The following is a 10481-nucleotide window of genomic DNA, read 5'->3' as shown; positions in this document are numbered from 1 at the left end:
AGATTAGGGGGTAGTCGCTACTGTACAGCAGTGATTGATCCTCCTTTTTCAGATGCGTTTCTTGTAACAGAATGATATCTCCTGCTAGTCTTTTACCATCTGAAAGGGCTATTCGTCTCTTACGGGGGGTGTTGAGGCCCTTGGTGTTTTGGGAAATTATATTAATTGGCATAGTGATGCTTTAAAGGTCTATGATACAGGTGAACAGAGTGATGACTTATATATAACAGAAGAAACAGTATCTTAACTATTGTAAACAGTCTGTATTGTGAACATACTTCTTGAGAGATACACATATTAACTTTCTGTGGTAACAAATGCTTGTAGAACTGGTTGTGGGGAGAGGGTGGACAAGGTAGGGTGGGGTAAAAAGAGGACCCCGGTTTCCAAACTATGTTTGGGGGGACCAACCATTTCAGGTCCTGTGATGCGAGTGTATCGCAGTCATGGGATGCGCGAACCTGTGGGGGGCGGGTCACAGCCCAACGGCTTAATGCCACAGTGCTCCTGTGTTTGGGAGCCAAATTTTCAGAGATCAAAAGCAAAAACAACACCCCGGAAAGTACGGGGTGGATTGTATGTGTAGTCTTACACATCCGGATACAGAAAAACGAGGGGGAAATGAAACATTGTAACTATTTACATCACCTTATCTTTCCTTCATTTTCTCACATTGAGTATATTAGACTGGTGTCCAGTGCTCGGCCATCTCAATATCTATATTTAGTCTATAGGGGAAGAGAGACACAAAAGGAACAGTGCAAAAAATATACTTAGTGTATTGGGGGAACAGATCTGGGGTAAATAACATAGGTAACCTGCGACCAGGACATATTTTTACCCAGAAAACGGTTTCGAAGTAGGCCTGAGGTGTCCGAACACGGGCCCCATGAGCCACCAGCGAGCCGTCCCTCAGCACAGGCGGCCCACCCAGTGACCCAGTCAAAGACAGAGCCACCGACCGAGCTGCCCGCACCGAAGCAGGGACACCCCCAGAAGCCGGACCGCCGACGGCCCCCGAGGACCGAGGCCGAAAAACCCCCAAATTGGGCCAACATGTGACAACTGCACAAAACATTCAGCTTACATCAGGCTGTATATCAGTGTCCAGGTGTTTAGAGACTTTCAGTCCATCCAAAAACAGAGTCAATATTGAGAGGAAAAAAAAAAAAACCCTTTTCAAAACAACCATCTTAGTAGTCTGTGTTTCAAAATGGTAACCTTTCACATTATGGGAAGTTAACTTTGGGTGATTCTTGGTAACCAGCTCCCCTTGGTCCTTGAGAGTAGTTCAAGTTAGTAAATTGACATCAGGTGTCTCCACTCCTGTTCAAGAAAAAGAGCATATCTGGACTAAGCGGCACTTTCAACTATGCCGTATGTTCCGAGCAACATTCCGTCAGTCTGTAGAATTAACTGGAAACTCAATAAGTGATCAGCTCCAAATTTCAAGCGGGCTGGTTCTTTTCTCTTCGCGAAGTTGGGGTCTTTACCCATGTTGGGCACTGTTGTTTAGGTGGGGGCTGATTCCGCTGGGAGGCCTCCGGTTCCTCTGGTTCAAGGAGACCCATTGCTCTCAGTCTCTCTTCACCTTCTTCTGGGGAGAGAAATATATATGTTTTTTCTTGATAGATAAATATTATCTTGCATGGAAAACCCCAACGGTAGCGTATTTTGTTATTTCGCAGTGCGTTTGTGACCTGTGCGAATATTTTACGCTTGTTCAACTTGATTGAGCCAGATCTGGGAAAATGAGGAGCTGAACGTTGTCTTGTTCTATCCTTGGAGCAGATCTAGCGGCTCTCAGTATCTCCTCTTTACTACGAAAGTAATGTAGGCGTGTAATCACATCTCACGGTTTTTTGGGGTCCAGGCCTTTAGGTCTAGGCAGTCTATGTGCTCTGTCCATCTGGAGTTTGTCTTCTGTCATTTCTGGTAACAGAGACCCAAAGAGCTGGATTAGATATGCGTCCAATTGAGCATTGTCCACTTCCTCCGGGATCCCTCTGATCCGCAGATTATTGCGTCTTGATCGGTTTTCCGTATCTTCCAATTTTTCGAAAATTGTTTTAACTTGTGTTTTTAATTCGTGGATTTCTTGGGCTTGGGTCTCCTGGGCAGAGGCGGTGGTGTCCACTTTCTCCTCCAAGTCCACGATACGGTCTCCTATAAACGCTATTTCCTCTCTGACGCTATGACGGAAACTCTGCATCTCGGAGCGGAAGGAGCTTTTAATGTCTTGGACAAACAACAACATTTCCTTGCGAGTGAGCGGAGTGTCTGTCTCTTCTTCGGAGTCAGGTTCTGGTTCTGCGTCTTCGCCAGCGATAGACGCTTCTTGAACTTTAGTTCCTGTCTTCGGTTTTTTAAAGTAGAGTGCGGCCTCCTGCGGGGTTTTTTTGGTGTTTTGGTAGGCGGCATATTTATTGTTATTGGTCGTAGGTATATAGTTGAAGCTGATATTATTTGGGTGATGTAAGTTTCGTTTTGACTTTTAACATTGACATAAACCCCCTCATTCCTGAAGCACCATGATCATTCACATTTTTTTATTGTTAGGATTAGGGATGGGGAGAGAGTGTATTGGAAAACAACTCAGAGCCTTGTTTTTCAGTTGTTCAGTGGTTGCATAGGTTTGTGTAATCCCCGGGCTGGTTGTTTTTTGTGTTTTGGTGTTTATTTATTTATTTATGTGCTTGGGGGGAGATATACCTTTAAATCCAACTTGCGGCGGCCATCTTGGATTTCGCTGACACGCAGGCTGGAACGCAGGGATCCAGGCAGCTCCGATCTGGGCAGCAGCTGATCTCAGCCCCCCTCCTCACCACAGCAGTGCCGGCAGATAGATGGCAGCACAGGTAGGCAGGGGGGGATAGCGGAGAGGCGCGCTGATCAGATTTACTGTCGGCCAGGAGATGTAAGCGCGGCGTGCAGCTACAGCGCCATGGTGGCCATTTTAGTTAGCCTCATGTTGGCCAGCATAGAATTTTTATTTTGAGCAGTCTCCAGAGCCCCCGGCGATCGGGCTTGCACGCCGCAGATCACCTCTGTCGCTCACCGCCGGGGCCCGACACCAGGTGCGGCTGTCACGCAGAGTGGGACAGAGCGGGAGGAACCCTGCAGGCTGCCTAGGTGGGGGAATCAAAGGCCCGACAGGTGTCACCACTCACGTGCGGCACTCACCTCTCTCCGCCAGAGCCAGCGGAGGGTTGATGCAGATCAGGCCACCGGTCAGATCCTCGCTCCGCTCTCCGGATCCCAGATGGTTTGGGGGTCTCAGAGAGACTACCTTGCGGGGTTTGGCGCCGGATCCAGGGAAGTCAGACCTGCTTGGCCGCCATCTTAGCCACACGGCAATTTGAGAGAGGGGGCCCGGGGGACCCGGTATGTGCGTGTATGCTTGGGGTTTATATATAATCCACCGCCACCGTGGCATTCAGCACTAAGAAGATACCTTCCCCCTGCTTTATAAATATTTTTTGAGGGGTTTCTTGGGCCCTGTTATCTTTATTTTGTCCTCTCTTGGGACGGAGCTGTATACCCACACGTCCTGCTTGCTCGGTGCCTTGGCCACGCCCCTGTTCTCCCGCTTTTAATTATAAAATATATTAACCGTGCTGTTCGATATTTTGAAACAAAAATGTATTAACTAAAGAAGGGGACCACTGCAGTTTATCTGTCCCCCGGCCCCCTCCCTCCTGACCTCCAGGGATCTCCCTCATGCTCACTGTACTGGCACCAGCCACTGGGTCAGGACTAGCTCTGGCGATCAATAGAAAGCTGTAACCTCATAGAGGGATGACAGTGAGACTTTCTATTCGAGGTGGCACATTTATATTTGTTTTTGTTTTGTTTTGTTTTTTAAACTAGCAAGCTTTAAAAATATATACACTATAAAAAGTACCATAAAAAGTAAAACACTAGAATATGAAAATAAGGGAAACCATGCTGCAAAATGTTTGCCAGAACATTTCTTGCAAATGCCAAAATAACGGCAGAAAAATATTTATTCAATATGATCTTCAAAAATAATTTAAATTATTTAGCTGAGCTTAGTGGATAGGGACCAGTATGTTAAAAGTGAGACAATTAACCTACTGTATGTAACTTCTTGAAATGTAATGTTTTATTTTACATTTTACGTTTACTAAAGTATATAGTATGTTTCAAAAGGCATTAAACGTGTGGTGTATGTGTTACCTATTATATTATTGCCTATATTTATTAATTTGTGCTCTGAGTCTTTAGTATATCAGAGTTTCAAATGATTCTATAAATATTCAGAGCTTATTAAACTCTAGCACAATAGATTTCCATACAGAACCCTGTAGGCATAGATTAACATTAACAGTGGATGATTGACTTTACCTCCTGTTATTCAATTGCTACACTACTCTTATGTTTTTCTCTACCCCATTACAAAGAAAAAAATATGAATAATTTCTATTTACCACTTTATTGCATGTGTTTTTTTTGCACATAATTAGCAATGCAATATATCACAATGACAATTTAAAGTGTCCTATTTTGATCATTATGACTTATGCGGGAGGTAGGCTAAGATACACATACGATTGAGAACAAATACGGAACTGAAATTTATTTGCTACATTTGTTACTTTTCTACAAATATGGGACAGCAACATCTATTTGATCTTTACCTCATTCACACAGTGAAGAGACCTGCTAAAAATCACACAGAAAATCTTGTTTTCCCTTTGAGCAGAATGTTTTAAAACAATGAGCAATGTAATTAATTAAACCGACAAGACAGGGAAACTGTATGCAGTGGTCTCCTATAGACATACAGCTATGGAAAGCTGTAAACTAATCATGTGCATATTTTTATTTCAGGTAAGGTGTACAGTATGTCATATTTGGCAAACATATTTTCCTAATCAGTGCTCAATTTTTTCATGAGATTAAGGGCCCACTGCTCACCCCATCTACAGTAGTTCAAATCTAGCCCACAATTTAAACACCCTCTGGACTGCGAAATCAAAAGGTCACTAATCCCTTCTCATTGTTCTCAACCTATTTTCTGCTTTGATACTGTCATATTCTCTCTTCTTTCTATTCTCCAATCACTTGGTGTACAGGATATGCTTTTCCTCTTATCGTTTTCATTGCTCTATCACGGTTTCTATGGCTAACTCCTTTTCTACCCTGTAAATATACCTGTGGGTTTACCTAATATGACTGAGCTTCTCATAATAGACACACGGCATTGCTTTTGAATATAATTACTGTAGCTTTTTGGATATGCGTTGATATCATGGAAAATAATAGCCATTAAAGATTTTGATATGCAAGTGTGTATATATATTATATATTATATATATATATATATATATATATATATATATATATATATATATATATATATATATATATATATATATATATATATATATATATATATATATAAGTTGATGCTTGTTTCTACAGCCAAATCTTCCTATAAAGATCCTTATTATAATCTGGTCATGGCAGTCATAATCAATTGGTATTGCTCTCAAATAGAAATCATGACTCATCTTTTTTTCTAATCATGATGAAAGCCATATAAAATTCAGAACATTAAATAGAAAAAATTAAATGAGTAACTTGTCAAAATTATTATCTTTTGGAAAACATTTCTTGACAGTTTTCCCTGAATGCATAAAAGCATGGCAGCAAAATGAGTCTTTGAACAGCTCAGCTCTTTTAACGCTCAAAACTAATGCAGCAACATACATATTAAAGCAGAAATGGAGAACTTGAAATGATAGCATTCATGTTTTAGTCAGTAAAAGTAAAAATCAGTATTTTCTACTTTTTTGAGTGGTGACTGTATGAGTGAGTGAGCTACTACAGGATTTGAAAATGTTCTTGAACATTTCCCACCGTACTTTAATTACAGTTACATTGAACTTCATTGAGCTCAAATTAACAGACTAGTTCTAGACTCACTGAGAGTCCCCATCGAGTCATCAAGTGGTCTTCCTGATGTAACATCTAATTGTAATCAAATCTTCATTCTGCCACATGAAAAACAGCTACAATTAAGCACTTCATCCCCCTGATAACCTTAGTAAGCTTGTACAGTACATGTCTTATGTCCTCCCGTCTGGATTACTGGAATGCACTCTACTGTACCTGGGTCTTCCGGAAAAAGAGCTGCACAACCTGCAGCTGGTGCAGATTTCTGCGACCAGGTTCTTACCTAACCAGACCCATTTTTGCCACATGAGAGCTGTTATTTGTTCTATGCACTGGCTGCATGTAAAATTTCAAGATTGGCATGTTGACATGCAAAGCATTACATGACCAGGGTCCCAGATATCTTACAGAGCTTCTAGTCCCCTACACTCCCATTCGCTGCAGATAAAGTACTCCTAACAGTTCCTAGAATCATCTTTACTTCCTTTGGGACCCAAACGTTTAGCCACTCTGATCCATCTCTTTGGAACAGCCTGCCTTGTACTGTTTTGAGAGGCCACCTCCCTGGAAATCTATAAAAACAGACTCAAGACCTCCCTGTTTATCCAGGCATTTAATTAATGAACCATATGCTGCCCAGCAATTAATAACCACAGTACTGTCCTATACTGTATTGTATCTTTCCTTGTGTTTCGTCTCTTTTATAGTACAGTTCCAAAGTGCAGGGAAATAGTTTCAGGTGATGAGAATCCTGCTTGTGCAGCCAACACAACATAGACAAACAAATTCTTCATAATGCAGGTCTCCTCTAGGACAGAGGTACAAAGTAGAGCTCTACCCACAAGTTCATAATGCAATTCTTAATTTATTGTGACAGACAAGAATAGAGGAGGAACATATGATGAAAAGTACCTCTGTCTAGAGGAGACCTGCATTTTGAAGATTTTTTTGTTCTCTTTCATAAATTTAAATGTTTTCTTCTTCTTTTTTTGTAACTGTGAAGGGAGTTGAGTCCCATTGAGAGAAAAGCGCTAAATAAATAAAGCTATTATTATCATTATTAATTAGTTACATTTCTAATTAAAATTGTTTTAGCTGCTGGTACAACTCTTCACTCTACAACTCTAAACTCCATGTTTAATATGCAGCAAAATCCTTAACACCTTTACACATACTTGAGTACTCTTTCTTTCACTTTATTGTTTAACATATGGTAATAAATGGATACTGTGACTAATTCTGAATACATGAAACTATAAATATTTACGGATGGGCACGTTCCTGGGTTTTAATATCTGAAGTTTCATGTATTAGGTTTATAGCTGCTGAGATAATTGAAATGCCCAAATATTTACAGGTTAAACACTTGACAGTGTCTACATTTAATTGGCTGTGTGCAGTTTAGTATACAGTTCAGTGCTCTGATCTTCCTATTGACAAAGGAACATCCAAGGATTCCAATTGTCTGTACCTTGACAAAAATTAAAACAATGCATGTAGTATATTCATTCTTTCTAATTCATTTCAGAAGTCATGGACATATCATTATACAAAATGCCTTTATATTGACCAGTTTATATCTCTGAAAGATACTCCAGATTCATATTGAACTTTCACACATTTTCCTGCTTCCTGCAAAATTACGCGATATTTTCCTGGAATGTCCAAATAGATATGCTTACACAGGGCAAACAATCAGAAATCTTAAAAAAAAATAATAATAGAAATATACCATAAAACGTATAGTAGAACAGATACAATACATTATAACTGAGACTTTTGTCTGTTTTAGTCAAATGTTTTACCAGTATTTACTAGTTAAAAATATATAATGGATAATTAAACATATTTATCATTTAAGGTGCATGTCAAAATATCAGGAACATACAGAATGGAAACATAATTTAAACTAGTGCTTTCAGGAGCATGAGAAAACATTGATCAGCAGAATAAATCAACAAATTAAAAGCCGTATATATTAGCTACTATTAAAAAAATAAAGATCATAAGTTCAGTTTTTGTGATCCCAGAAATGTACAATCTGTACAGTACTTTTCCTAAAACACTTTCAGGGCCTCATGCAGTAAGCGCTGATAAGGGAATTATCACCATTTTATAGCCAAAATTGGGTTTGAGATTCAGTAAGCGCCGATAAGTGCTTGATTTCGCCAGGTTTCGGAGCCGATTATTTTGTTATGGCCAGTCGGCTGCCGATAAGCCTGTTTTCGCCACTGATCGCCACTTTTTTAAATCGGCTGGATTCAACAAAAAAAATCAGCTTATCGGGGCTGATCGGCACTACGAAATTGAGATGTTATGGCCGATTTCTCCCGCCAACTAAAGTTGGCAGTTTGGACGGGAGAACGATCGCTAAGGCTGCCGGAACGGCACTTAGAAAAAAAAAATCTTCTGTACATCAATGGAGTCAATGGAGCGGGGACGTATAACAGTATAGTACTGTTTACGTTTCATTGCTCACAATACAAAGGGGATTTGCATTACAGTGTGGGGGGCATTCCCTGCATTGTGTCACAGCTGACGTGTATTATTTGCATAACATTATACTTTTACATGTTTTCAGCATTTGCGGGTCACATTACTCATCATGTGATGATGTGTCAAGGGAAAATACTATACTCAACTCTTAAAGGAGAACCTCACATCATATCACACATTTTACTGAATTGAGCGACAATTGTTTACATGATGTCACACATGTCACACATGTCACACATACACAGTATATTCATGTTCCTTTACATAACACAATGCTTGTAATGTGTCACGCATCTTTAAACGTTCATGTACATCTAAATTCTCATGTTTACATCTACGTTTGGTCCTCCCTATTTTCATGACGTCACTTATTGGACGCGCAATCACATTGCATGTTTACATTATAACCGTTGCATTACAAGCACTTCAACCTAACTTATACACACATGTACAGTAATTCATCATTGGGACACCTTGTAAACTCATTCTATAACAACTATCCTCATTACAGAAATGGATGCATATGCACACGACTATTCATTGTTGGCAACATGTCACAATAACATGGCTAATTACACATGTTACACAAAACTTTTCCCACATCAATCTCAGCCTTTTTGTCTCATTACATGACTGACTCTTGCGTTCACAAGTTTTACATGCATTGCACATGCAACTATTTATTTGCAAGCAATGTTTGTACAAAGCTTCACCTCACATCATTGGCAAATATCATCATTCCCTGCAGAATACACACAACAACTGCACACAGCTTGCCACACAAGTACTTTATTACGTTAATGTAAAACCTTGCATTTTACTATGTCACCTGACATCATCACATACCTATTTAAAGGACGCCCATTACCTGCTCATTCACAGCTACTCATTTCAAAATGTTGAGATTGTTTAGGAGACGGAGGAACATTCTTTTCTATGACATGCTTGCTGATGAAGAGAATGACTTAGGGCAAGGGAGGGACACACCGAGGGACAGTGACAGGGACAGTGACGCGGATACGACAGGGACAGGGAGAGGGACAGGCCGAGGGACAGGGAGAGGGACAGGAGATCAGAGGAGAAGACAGAGGAGACAAGTTGTGCCTCGTCCGCGTCTGTACAGGGAGAGAACCCTGTTAGATGGGATGAGTGAGGAGGAGATTGTAAGTCGCTATCGTTTGAGTTCAGCGGCAATCTTATCTCTTTATCAGGAGATAAGGGGAGATTTAGATTTTTTCACAGCCAGAGGTTGTGCAGTCCCTGGGCTTGTTAAAATGCTGTGCTCATTACATTATCTTGCTTCCGCGTCATACCAGACAACTGTGGGCATAGTGGGCGGGGTCTCGCAATCTACATTCTCGCGGGCCTTAACCCAGTTTCTCTATGCACTCAATAGACGCGCTAGGAATTATATTCATTTTCCTACAGAGGCAACAGAGTGGCTGGAAGTCAGGACTGGCTTTTATAATATAGCAGGGATACCATCTGTGCTGGGTGCAATCGATTGCACACATGTTGCTTTGATTGCACCTAGTCAGAGTGAGCATGTGTACCGCAATCGTAAGCACTACCATTCACTCAATGTACAGGTGGTATGTGATGCGACGATGAGGATAATGCATGTGGTACCCAAGTTCCCTGGTTCCAGTCACGATTCCTCTATCCTGAGGAACTCTTCAGTCTTCCATGCATTCGAAGAGGGACATTTTGAACATGGTTGGCTGCTGGGTGAGTACACATTTACATGTTATAACACAAAACACATTTTTATTTAGGAATGTTGGCATTGTACAATTTGATCACTAATGTCAGCTTATGTGTGCTCCATTCATTATAGGTGACTCAGGATACGGAATTAGGCCGTGGCTCTTGACTCCGGTGCTAAACCCTCAAACTGAAGCAGAGGAGAGGTACAATGCAGCCCATATATCTACAAGATCTGTTATAGAGAGGACATTTGGCCTACTCAAGACCAGATTTAGGTGTCTGGACAGAACTGGTGGGGCTCTTCTATACAAGCCTCAAAAAGTGTCTGATATTATCCTTGCCTGTTGCATTTTGCA

The sequence above is a fragment of the Ascaphus truei genome, chromosome 2, assembly GCF_040206685.1.
Source record: "Ascaphus truei isolate aAscTru1 chromosome 2, aAscTru1.hap1, whole genome shotgun sequence".
Lineage (NCBI taxonomy): Eukaryota > Metazoa > Chordata > Amphibia > Anura > Ascaphidae > Ascaphus > Ascaphus truei.
The sequence above is the reverse complement of the archived record's forward strand: the minus strand, read 5'-3'. Positions refer to the sequence as shown.